The sequence below is a fragment of the Triticum aestivum genome, chromosome 6B (assembly GCF_018294505.1).
Source record: "Triticum aestivum cultivar Chinese Spring chromosome 6B, IWGSC CS RefSeq v2.1, whole genome shotgun sequence".
Taxonomy (NCBI): domain Eukaryota; kingdom Viridiplantae; phylum Streptophyta; class Magnoliopsida; order Poales; family Poaceae; genus Triticum; species Triticum aestivum.
The window spans coordinates 473,300,421-473,313,489 of record NC_057810.1 but is presented as its reverse complement, the minus strand read 5'-3'; positions in this window follow the sequence as shown (position 1 = coordinate 473,313,489).

Below are 13,069 nucleotides of genomic sequence, written 5' to 3'. Positions count from 1 at the left end.
CATTGTGTACATCCCCATTGTATAAGGGGCTTTTCTGCACTTTGTCACACCTGTATATGTACTGGCCTTTGGCCCTCAGTAAAGGTTAAGTAGCTGTTTATCCAACATGGTATCAGATGTTAGGTTTCCCTCTCTCCCGCACGCTGCAACTCCATGCTAGCTTCTTCTTCGATCCACCCACTGTCAGGTGCGGCTCTCCTCGCCGTGGATCCGGCCGCCCCGGCTCTCCTCTCCGCGGATCCAGCCGCCCCGGCTCTTCTCGCCGTGGATCCGGCCGCCCCGACCCTTCCTTGCTGCAGCTCCGGCCGCCTGGCCTGCTCCGCTGCCCGGCTCGGCCCAGTTGCGGCCGCCGTCGGTCTTCTGCGACTCGGCTTCGCGCGGGGTCGGACCCTCGCTTCGCTGCTCGCACACGCCGCCCCATCTGCCGGCCCGCCTGCCCTTCTTTGCTGCTGCTCTGCTTCGGCTGCTGAGGCTGCTACTTTTCTCGCCCCCGCGCGTGAGCTGCTTCGCCCGGCTCCTCTAATCCGCCTGCACTCGTCCGGCCCCGTGCCTGCTGCGTGCCGCCGCGGGTCCTTGCCCGCTTGCCTGTTGCGTGCCGCTCGTGTCACGCCCAATATACGACCCTATCCAAAAGGAACTCGAAGGTCCCACCAAGGATAGACCCGCATATTGAAACGTTTTTGCAAGGTGGATATCATTACATCAATATTACATAATAGATGGGGATACATACATAAGGCATACAATGCCACACGAATACATCATCACAATACATAAGAGCATCATCCGACTACGGACGAAACACAAACAGAAACTCAAACGACATCCACCCTGCTAGCCCAGGCTGCCGACCTGGAACCTATCCCCTGATCGAAGAAGCAGAAGAAGAACTCAACGCAAGCAAGCATCGCTCTCGCGTCATGATCATCGCATAACCTGTACCTGCAACTGTTGTTGTAGTAATCTGTGAGACACGAGGACTCAGCAATCCCATTACCATGGGTATCAAGACTAGCAAAGTTTAAAGGGAAAGAAGGGGTAAAGTGGTGAGGCTGCAGCAGCGACTAAGCATATATGATGGCTAATATACGCAAATAAGAGCGAGAAGAGAGCAAGCGGAACGGTCGTCAACTAGTAATGATCAAGAAGTGATCCTGAACTCCTACTTACGTCAAACATAACCCAGAAACTGTGTTCACTTCCCGGACTCCGCCGAAAAAAGAGCATCACGGCTACACACACGGTTGATGCGTTTTAATTCGGATCTGGTGTCAAGTTATCTACAACCGGACATTAACAAATTCCCATCTGCCTATAACCGCAGGCACGGCTTTCGAAAGATTATACCCTGCAGGGGTGTCCCAACTTAGCCCATGATAAGCTCTCGCGATCAACGAAGGATATACCTTCTCCCAGGAAGACCCAATCAGACTCGGAATCCCGGTTTACAAGACATTTCGACAATGGTAAAACAAGACCAGCAAAGCCTCCCGCTGTGCCGACAAATCCCGATAGGAGCTGCACATATCTCGTTCTCAGGGCACACCGGATGAGCCAGACGTCGGATTGGCATAGACCTTGGTTGCCCAGGGGGCGCCGGACATCGCTCGTTTTGGACCAACACTTAGACAAGCATTGGCCCGGGGGGGCTAAAATAAAGATGACCCTCGAGAGCACGACTCCCAAGGGAAAAAGGGCTAGGTGAGGCAAATGGTAAAACCAATGTTGGGCCTTGCTGGAGGAGTTTTATTCAAAGCAAACTGTCAAGGGGGTCCCATAAATCACCCAACCGCGTAAGGAACGCAAAATCCGGGAACATAACACCGGTATGACGGAAACTAGGGCGTCAAGAGTGGAACAAAACACCAGGCATAAGGCCGAGTCTTCCACCCTTTACCAAGTATATAGATGCATTAATAATATAAGAGATATTGTGATATCCCAACAAATCCTGTCCACCATGGAGCAATCTTCAACTTCACCTGCAACTAGCAACGCTATAAGAGGGCTGAGCAAAGCGTAACATAGCCAAACAATGGTTTGCATAGGAAAGGTGTCAAAGGTTAGAGGTTCATGGCAATATGGGAGGCTTGATGAGCCAAAGATAGGTAACGCAGCATAGCGATAGAACGAAGCAACTAGCATAGCAATGATAGTAGTGAGATCCAGGGTAGCGGTCATCTTGCCTGAAATCCCGCAAGGAAGAAGAACGAGTCCATGAAGAAGATGAAGCCACGAAGACGAACCAAGCGTAGACGAACGAATCCTCACGATCGCAACGAAACGAGAACTATCGAGAAGAAGCACACAACATAGGTGAACACACCACACATGAACAAGGCATGATGCACAACAAGCATGATGCATGACAAGGCTACATGAAGCTACTCATGGCAAGAGATGATGCAAACAAGAGCAACACATCAAAGCAAGTTTAAATGAGGCCGGGAACAACATATAAGAATTCCGGTAAGTCCTCATATGCTTTCGAAGTTGGTCCAGATCTGAATAAACCTTATGTTCAAGTTGTTAAACAGCAAGTTAAGATGCACAAAGATGATCTACATGAGATTCTAGTCAAGTTACATATAAAGTTCATTAGATTTGGAGCTACGACCTAGAAGATATGAGCAAAACAAGTTAAACATGGCATTGATGCAAAATGCACCCAAACATCAAGAAAACACCTCAAAACAAGTATGCAACGTGATAATATGAAACTACATGCAATTCTAAGCAAGTTTCATATAGAGCACACTCAAAACGGAGCAACGGTTCAACACACACACACTATACAAGTTATAGCAACAATCTGTCCAAAACAACAACTAGGCATATTGCAAGCATCAAAACAATATGCTAAAGGACCTCAACAAGAAAACAAAAGGCATGGGCATGATGTACAGGTAAAGCGTAACAAAACATGAACACTGAGCTATCTCCAGAAATCACTAGAACATGCTCAAACACACATGGCAAGATTGCAAATGATAATAGTTCAGACTTTGCAGAAAATAACATCAGGTTGCAATGTTTAGAGCTATCAAACAACATGTTACAGGAACTTATTATGGCAAACAAAGGTATGGCATGAATCTACTAATTGCATAGAACAAAAGTCCCTTACTGACCATGAGCCAAAAAGGATCAGAAGATATGATGGCACCCATGTAAACATAGCAAGTTATAATACAGATTCATACATGGCAGGAACAACAATAAGTAGGCATGTTGGTGAGCTTGTACCACTCACCACAGAGCATTACATAGCATGGCAAGGCACCCAACAGTAAGAAGACATATTTATGAAGCTAAGCATGGAAAGAGAAAGCTCATAGAGTGCATGGATCACTAGCAGAACGCATGGCAACAACTGAACTTAATGTTAACAGGATGACAACAACATTATTAAGCAACTTTGGAGCAAGTTTACAATAAGCTACAGCAGGCTATAAATGCAACCAGGGGCATGAATGGATAGAGCATGACATGTAGAATAAAACACCCTTAGTGAACATCTCCCGATTATGCATAGAATGATTTGTAGCAGCAGGTTTACATAGCATCACGAAATAACAGATTCAGCCTAGCAAAACAGTAACAGCAAGTGCACTAGTTAACAAGCTCGATTCACTCACCACAAGTCATTGCATGACAAGATAAGCATAACATCATTAAGAAGACATGTTTATGAAACAAACCAAGGCAAGAACAAGTTCATAGCATGCAAGGATTAACTACAACAACCTTGGCAAAATTGAATAACATGTAAACAATCTGCCAGGAAACATTTTGTAGCAAAAGTAGAGCACGAAAATAACATTCTAGACTACTCCATAATTGCAACCAGGGGCATGAATTGATAGAGAACAACCATATGTTCAAAACATCCTTACTGAAGTATCTAAAAATATGCATGGATCTCTCTGTAGCAACATGTTTACATGGCATCAAAATAATAGCAGAACAGAGACTAAAAATAGCAACATCACGAAGCCTAGTTTGCATGCTTGTGCTAGTCACCACATTGATCAGAAAAATACATGGTAAGCACCTCTGTAAAGAAGACATGGAATAGTTCAAAACACATGTAGACATCAACCTCATAGGATGCACACATCAATCATGGCAAAAATGACAAATGAGCATGTTTTGTTAAGAAACAGGAACTAACATCATGAAGCACTCTTGCAACGATGATTCAGGCATCAAGATTAGCTCAAATGAACATGATGCAATGGAATGGAATGAAGTACTCGTTGAGACAAACAATTTGACATATTACACGCATAAAACGGAGCTACGGATGCAGAGATATGATGCGATGAACATGGTATGATTATGCAAAATAACTTCGGGACTTAGGGAAAAAATCAACCTCCGAGATCTAGGGTTCCGGGGCACGCGGATCGAGGATCGCCGGCAACTACGCCGGAGATGAGGAAGGAGGCCGGAGAGGCACCGGAGAGGTCGGGGACGAGGGGCCCCGCCAGATCTGGCCAGATCCGGCGCGGGACGGCGGCGGAGGAGGCTGGACGCGGGGGCGGCGGAGCTCCTGCGGGGAGCTCCCGGGCGGCGCGGGCGGAGCCAAGGGCTCGGGCGCGCGGCGCGCCGGCCGGCGGCGACGGAGGAACCGGACGGTGGCGGCGGAGCAGAGGAGGACGGCGGCGGGGGCGGCGGAGCAGACTCCGGCGGCGGCGCTAGTGGCCGGCCGGACGGGGCGGGTCGCGCTCGGGCTGCGCGGCGGCGGCGCGCGGGCTGGCGCTGGCCCGCGATGGGCCTGGCGGGCCACGGCGGCGGAGGCGGTGGAGCGCCACGTGGCGGCTCCGGATAGGCGCGGGGAGCGGCGGCAGACATGTCCGGCTCGGGACGGACACGTCCGGCGGCGCGGAGGGAGGAAGAAGCTAGGGTTTATCCGTGAATTTCGGAGGGGGGGACTAATTTATAGATTCTGGGAGCTAGAAGAGTCCAAATGAGGAGCCGTTTTCGCCCACACGATCGTGATCGAATGACCGAGAGCATGGAGGGGAGATTGCTGGGTTTTGGGCCAGTTTGGAGGGGTATTGGGCTGCAAGAGAAAAGGGAGGGGTTCGGGCTACGCGGTTAACCGTTGAAGTATCAAACGACCTCCAAATGGCACGAAACTTGACAGGCGGTCTACCGGTGCTATACCAAGGCCGCTTGGCAAGACCTGGTCCATTTCGAGAACGTTTAACACCCGCTCACAACGAGAGACAAAAGGGGGACGCCGGAGGGCATAGGAGTGCCGGATTGCAAAATGGACAACGGGGAAAAGGCTCGGATGCAAGAGACGAACACGTATGCAATGCAATGCACATGATGACATGACGAAATGCAACACGCAAGCACATGACATGGCAACAGCGACGAATAACTGGCAAACACCTGGCGCATCGAATCCGGGGCGTTACAACACTCCTCCACTAACAAGAGATCTCGTCCCGAGATCTTAGGACCGAGACGGAAGGGAAAAAGGGACGAGGTGAAACAAGAACTCAAGAGAAGAAGCAAAGAATCGAGAGCACTCGAGAAGAAGAGAGGAACGACGAGAATGACGAGAATCGAAAGCTCACGGAATCAGATAGACTATGAAACCACTCCGGTTAGAACGAGATAAGAAACGAATAAGACTGAAATGATTTAGGCAGAACTCTGACTGAACATGGAAAGAATAGAACATGGACTTCACACGATGGGATGGCACTTGATGAGATGAACAACGCAAAGCCTCCGGAAGAATTGAAGAATGGAATGAAAAGAATTTAGAAGGAAGGGTTGAACAGAGTTGTTGAGAAAATCAACAACGAAAAGAATAAGTTTGTTGTGGTCTTATAGGTAACCTCTCAAGATCATAAGGTGATAACCAGCCACAAACGGAAATGATTGGATAGCTGAGAAGAACGAAGAAATGCAAAACTCCTCTTTAAGAAAAATACGGAGAATTAATTGCACTTCGAGATGCGAGAAGAAAAGATACTTGAACTCCGCCAACAAGAATCTTGATGAACTCTTGAAAGAATGAATTAAATCATGAAGAACCACCAAGAAGAACTCCGGTAATAAAAGGATGATGAGATAGAATGAAGGGTGAAAGAATAAGATGAGCCTTGCGATGATTTAGATGGAGGTTCTGACGAAGTGGCCGAGGAAATTTGAACTCCGGAAAAGAAAAGATGAAAGCACTTGGAACTAGAATTTATCCATCAAGAACAAACTCCGAAGGAAAGGATATCTCACTTGGATGAAATAAGAATAAGATTTATTGTATGCTTATCCTTCATCAAATTAAATTGATGACAAGCAATGGACTTTTACATACTACTTATTCTTCTTGAAAAGGATTAAGGGGAAATATGGCACAAAACTTGAGAAGTCTTCATGAACCACCGGTAGGATTCGAAAGAACGAATGGATTAAAAGATAATCGAGGAAAAAGAATCTTGAATGAACCACCGAAAGAATTCAAAAATGACTGATGAAAGAGACTTAATCACCGCGAAGAATTAGAAGAACAAATATGTTAAGAGGGGATTTAGATGCAAAAGAACAAAGAGATCATGAGCTGATTAAAGAACACTTGAACGAAGCACCGGGATAATTGGATAACGATAGCTGAAATGAGAGGACGAAGAATTCTTCTAGAACGATGGCCTCCGGTGAAAAGAAACGGGAAAACAGCTTCTGAAATACTCCGGATGGATGAAAAGAACTTCTGACAAACGGAACAATTCGCGAGGATAACATGAAGCTAGAACCACGAAACTTCGAGAGAACGGGCAAGATTGAGAGGAAAAACTCTTCTTCGGTCTTCAATGACGACGGGAAAACACCACCAAAATACTGAGATACCCAGGGAGAATGAAAAGCAGAGATGATGAGCCAACAATGAAATGATTTGAAATCGATCTTGGAAAAACATCTGACTGATGAAATTCATTCTTACGTCACTCTTCAAAAAGAATTGGGAATAGCTCCGGAATAATTAGAAGAGTCAGGTAAGATCCTAGGGAAAAAACCTGTGGGTTATGGGCCCACTGAAGAGAAAACACCGTTGGAAAGGGATGTTGAAGAGGTAGATGATGCACCGGAACAATTAAAATATTTGAATGAGGTGACAACCTCGAATTAATTGGAGCACAAACAAATCTCCTGAGATGTCTTCCGAACTCCGGAATGATTGAATGGCGAGAGGCAAACGAGCAAGGACAATACTTTAACCAAGGAAAAGAATGTGATCTCCCGAAAAACTTGAATAGAGTGCACCGGAAAAAGAAAGGGATGAAGAATGACGAATGAGACGAGAATTCACCGGTTGAAATAATTGAGGAAAAACTGAAGAGGCTCCACATGAATGAAATTTATGTTCGAAAGAGACTCAGGCTCCGGGAAGAAGAGGGTGGGAGGGCGGGAAAACAAAGACAACTTGGAAGGGGAACCGACGAATATCTTGAAGAGAAAAAACCGGTTGAAATCATTGAGGAAAGAAAACAAAGACTTCGCACGAGTAGGATGGATACTCGATTATGGACTCCGGTTCCGAGATGAAAAAGGGTGGGTGGGTGGGAAAGAAAACAATTGAGGACAGAGAAACAACTTCGTTGAGAGCGAACTGAGGATTGAACTCAAAGATGAAGAGGCTCGAGTCAACTTGACGAGAAATGCACCGGATGAAAAAAGTTGAGAACCAATGATCGGAAAAAACCAACTGCGTGATCCTAAAGAAAAGTTTGAAAGGGAAAAGGAGTAATTCAAAACAACTACGTCAAGATTCCTGACCAAAGCGACGAAGGGGCCGAGGAGTAAAAAGAATTCCTACTCTCCGATATAACTAGACTCCGAAAACAGTTTTCTTCTAGACTCAACAACGGCCAAACTACACAATCAATCAAGGGGGGCTCTGTCGTGGTTCTAAGTCTGACAGTAGAATAGGGGTAGTATAACGGAGCATGATCTACCGAGACGCATATGGGTGACACGGTGGTTTTAGCGAGTTCGGGCCTCTCACGGTGGAGATAACAACCCTACGTCTCGTGCTCCGGAGAGGCTTTGTTTTATCTGAGTATATATCCGGAGATTACAATGTGTGTGAGAGAGAGGAACGGATCCCCATGCCTGAGCTAAGTCCTGAGACTAATGGTGAAAAGAGAGAGAGGTGGAAGAAGTTCCCCTTAGTCTAGTGGTGGGGGTGGCTTATATAGAGTGCGCCACCCCCTCACCTCCTACGTTACAAAGTGGGGTATGAATGCCATAATGCCAGCCCACCATTAAGCCCTCACTATTAGAAAGATGCCGACTGCCTTGCTGCCTGCTGGTCTTCGTATATCCGAGTGAGTCGTACGGTCGAGTGGTGAACCGTCATCCGAGTGGATGATATGTTGCTTGGTCGAGTGGATAGTATGCTGCTTGTCCGAGTGGATAGTGTGTCTGTATGAAATTGACCTGGACCCACATGTTGTGTGGACCCCATGCTTCATGATATTTCGACCCTTCGTGGGCCTACCTGTTATGTATATCCCCAACATTAGCCCCCGAATCGATTGCGATTTTGCAGAACGAGTTGGTGTAAGACACAGTTTGGTCCGAGTGATTACAGAAATACTCGGTACATGTCGTCGTGCTTTCAGACAACCAAGGTTTGAATAAAATCTCAATGGATTCCGGCACCATGCTTCCCGACTAATCGAGGTAAGTGTCTTTGAGGAGCAACTTGGTGACATTCGTTCATCTCTCGGGAGAGGTTTAACTCATGATCTGAGTATGGGTGTGTCATTAAATCTGTGCGACCGGATTGACACATGGACTGTTCTCTTAGAGAGATGCCATTCTTATCCCGGAGGAACGTCAATACGAGTCGGTTTTAGATCCACACTTGTGAGTTTCACACTTTGAGTCCTAGAAGAAGGCTCAAAACAGGTCCACGGAGGAGCGTTAAACTCGCCTTATAGAATATTTTTTGGAGTGATTTGGAGATGGGCCTGCATCGAGTAACTGATTACTCGGAATTTCTTCACGCCTGGAACGTGTCTTTTTTGTTGTTTGGCCGTCACTCGGGTTGGGCGGACCGTTCCGAGTGGATACCATTCCAGTGGGGGCACGCTGAGTGCACCCACTGGGTGTAGTCCCCGAGACTGCTGTCGACTGCGCGCAGTCGGCGGGAGTCTTAGAGCCTGTCTTTTTGTTGTTGTTTGGCCGTCACTCGGGTTGGGCGGACCGTTCCGAGTGGATACCATTCCAGTGGGGGCACGCTGAGTGCACCCACTGGGTGTAGTCCCCGAGACTGCTGTCGACTGCGGGCAGTCGGCGGGAGTCTTAGAGCCTGTCTTTTTGTTGTTGTTTGGCCGTCACTCGGGTTGGGCGGACCGTTCCAAGTGGATACCATTCCAGTGGGGGCACGCTGAGTGCACCCACTGGGTGTAGTCCCCGAGACTGCTGTCGACTGCGGGCAGTCGGCGGGAGTCTTAGAGCCTGTCTTTTTGTTGTTGATACTGATCGAACTTGTTCTTATCTGACTCGGAGGTCGAGTAATACTGGAGATGGGTTTGCATCGAGCAAAATGTTTCTTTCTGAGTCCTCTTCCAGTGGGGGCACGCTGAGTGCACCCACTGGGTGTAGTCCCCGAGCCTCTGTCGGACTAGATGAGTCTGGCAGAGGGTTTAAGTCTCTCGGTAAACCTCCATGCAGTTGGCATGGCAAATATCTTTGTCTGGAATTGAATCAATCGGATGGATGCGTAACGAGGTGGTTGTACGAACGATGAGTAAGGTCGCCTGTACGATTCAGCGATGGCGCTTCATTTTTACCCTTTTGCATGAAAAGGGGTATTTATCCATGTGGACGTGCTTCACTTATAGATCTTCGGCGAACCGAGCATGTATGGTCAGAAGAATATCTTGATGTGATCAACAGGTTGACCAAATGGGCGTAACCCCTGAGGGTGACATGGCCAACTGCCGCGCGTAGCCCCCAGTGATGCTCGAAGGAGGTAAGCTTGCTACAGAGTGTGATATGAGGTTTGACCATATGAGTAACTTAGCCGTTCCCGTGCTGGGGGTGTAGAGGTAAAGACATGTCCAACTGATGGTGACGCGCGGGGCGGCCGAGGGGCGAGGACGTGTATAACCGAGTGGCGACGCGCGGGGCGGCCGAGTGGTGAAGACGTGCAAAACCGAGTGGCGCCGCGCGGGGCGGGCGAGTGGTGAAGATGTGCAGAACCAAGTGGCGATGCGCGGGGCGGCCGAGTGGTGAAGACGCACACAACCGAGTGGAGACGCGCGGGGCGGACGAGTGATGAAGACGTGCGCAACCGAGTGGCGACGCGCGGGGCGGCCGAGTGGTGAAGACGTGCAAAACCGAGTGGCGACGCGCGGGGCGGCCGAGTGAAGGACTAAGTGTCCAGCTGAGTGGCAAAAATGGTCCTTGAAGGAGTTAGCCAGATGCTTTTGAAGCTGATGCAGCGACAAGGTCGGTGTAGTGTGGCTGTGGCGCAACAAGACCGGTGCGACAACTGAATTTGAGTAGGAACGAAGATGGCACGCAGAGTGTCTGGGTGATTATGAAATTTGTCAGAGTGACGGATCGAATGTACTTGTTGAAGTGAAGGGTCTGATTGGTGATGAAGTACTCGACCACTTAGGAGAGTGTCATTCCAAATGAGATGCAGCCCCCGAGTGCGGCGTAGCCCCCGAGCATACTACAGGCTTCGACAACGGACATGTCGGAATATGAGAAATATAGTTTTGAATGGATGATTTGTAATTCATCGAGTCGGATTTGGGTAAAGATGAGGAGAAGCTTCCGAGTGATGCTCGGAAGAAGCAAACTCGCAAAAGAGTGAAGTGTGAAGTTTAATTATGAAAGGGACTTATCTGTCTCATGCCCGACGAGGTCTATATCATTGATACGATGAAGAGAATTCCATAGAGGGGTTGGCCGGACGTGTTTGAAATCAATAGGGCGACAAAGTCAGTGTTGTGGTGCGCTAGGACCAGTATGGAGACCGAGTCCGAGCAGCGATGAAGTTGGCGCGTAGGGCCGTCGAGTGATCGCGGTAACTTGTGTAAAAAATGGCACAAGTCAACACAATAATTTCTTGAGGAAATTTGATGTGTGCTGAAATGATTTGTGTGAATAACACCCATAGACACCCACTGGGAGTGCAAGGGGCTTGCTGGTTGACCAGCAAAAGTTCAAAAGAGCGAAGGATTCGTTCGCACTTGTCGAAGCGAGAAATCCTACTGAACTTGTTGGAATACTGGCTAAAATAAAATGGAAGTGTAGTGTTTTGACTGAGTTGCAGCCCCGGAGGACCGATGCAAACTCGAAATGAAGAACGACACATGGTGTTCGTGAATGATATATGCGAAAAAAAGGAAGTTGGACTTTGGAGTCACATAACCAGTACTAAGCAAGTATGTGAAAATAAGCAGTCGAGCGTAGAGGTACACTCGGTGGTGTGGCCTCCGAGTGAACCTGATGTGTGAATTATGGAATGCTCGGGAAGACGAAAATAACAGAATGTAAAATGACTTAGCTGTCTGAAGGCGCGCAGGGCAGTCGAATGGTTATGAGGTGACCAACCGATTGGCGACGCGCGGGGCGGCCGAGTGGTGATGAGGTGATCAACCGATGGCGACGCGCGGGGCGGCCGAGTGGTTATGAGGTGACCAACCTATGGCGACGCGCGGGGCGGCCGAGTGGTTATGAGGTGACCAACCTGTGGCGACGCGCGAGGCGGCCGAGTGGTGATGAGGTGACCAACCGAGTGGCGACGCGTGGGGCGGCCGAGTGGTGATGAGGTGACCAACCGAGTGGCGACGCGCGGGCAGCCGAGTGGTGATGAGGTGACCAACCGAGTGGCGACGCGCGGGGAGGCCGAGTGGTGATGAGGTGACCAACCGAGTGGCGACGCGCGGGGCGGCCGAGTGGTGATGAGGTGACCAACCGAGTGGCGACGCGCGGGGCGGCCGAGTGGTGATGAGGTGACCAACCGAGTGGCGACGCGCGGGGCGGCCGAGTGGTGATGAGGTGACCAACCGAGTGGCGACGCGGGGGCGGCCGAGTGGTGATGAGGTGACCAACCGAGTGGCGACGCGCGGGGCGGCCGAGTGGTGATGAGGTGACCAACCGAGTGGCGACGCGCGGGGCGGCCGAGTGGTGATGAGGTGACCAACCGAGTGGCGACGCGCGGGGCGGCCGAGTGGTGATGAGGTGACCAACCGAGTGGCGACGCGCGGGGCGGCCGAGTGGTGATGAGGTGACCAACCGAGTGGCGACGCGCGGGGCGGCCGAGTGGTGATGAGGTGACCAACCGAGTGGCGACGCGCGGGGCGGCCGAGTGGTGATGAGGTGACCAACCGAGTGGCGACGCGCGGGGCGGCCGAGTGGTGATGAGGTGACCAACCCGAGTGGCGACGCGCGGGGCGGCCGAGTGGTGATGAGGTGACCAACCGAGTGGCGACGCGCGGGGCGGCCGAGTGGTGATGAGGTGACCAACCGAGTGGCGACGCGTGGGGCGGCCGAGTGGTGATGAGGTGACCAACCGAGTGGCGACGCGCGGGGCGGCCGAGTGGTGATGAGGTGACCACCGAGTGGCGACGCGCGGCGGCCAGTGGTGATGAGGTGACCACCGAGTGGCGACGCGCGGGGCGGCCGAGTGGTGATGAGGTGACCACCGAGTGGCCGACGCGCGGGGCGGCCGAGTGGTGATGAGGTGACCAACCGAGTGGCGACGCGCGCTGAGTGGTGTTGAGGTGACCAACCGAGTGGCGACGCGCGGAGCGGCCGAGTGGTGATGAGGTGACCAACCGAGTGGCGACGCGCGGAGCGGCCGAGTGGTGATGAGGTGACCAACCGATTGGTGACGTGCGGGATGGCCGAGTGAGGATGCTCGAGGTGGCCGAGTGAAGGAATGCGTATCCAGCCAAGTGGTGATGCGCGGGGTGTCCAGTGATGTAGACGCGACCGCGAAGTGACGATGCGCGGGGCATCCGAGAGACAACAACGCACGGGCGGTCGAGTGTCTCATCGAGCGGCGACACACGGAGCAGTC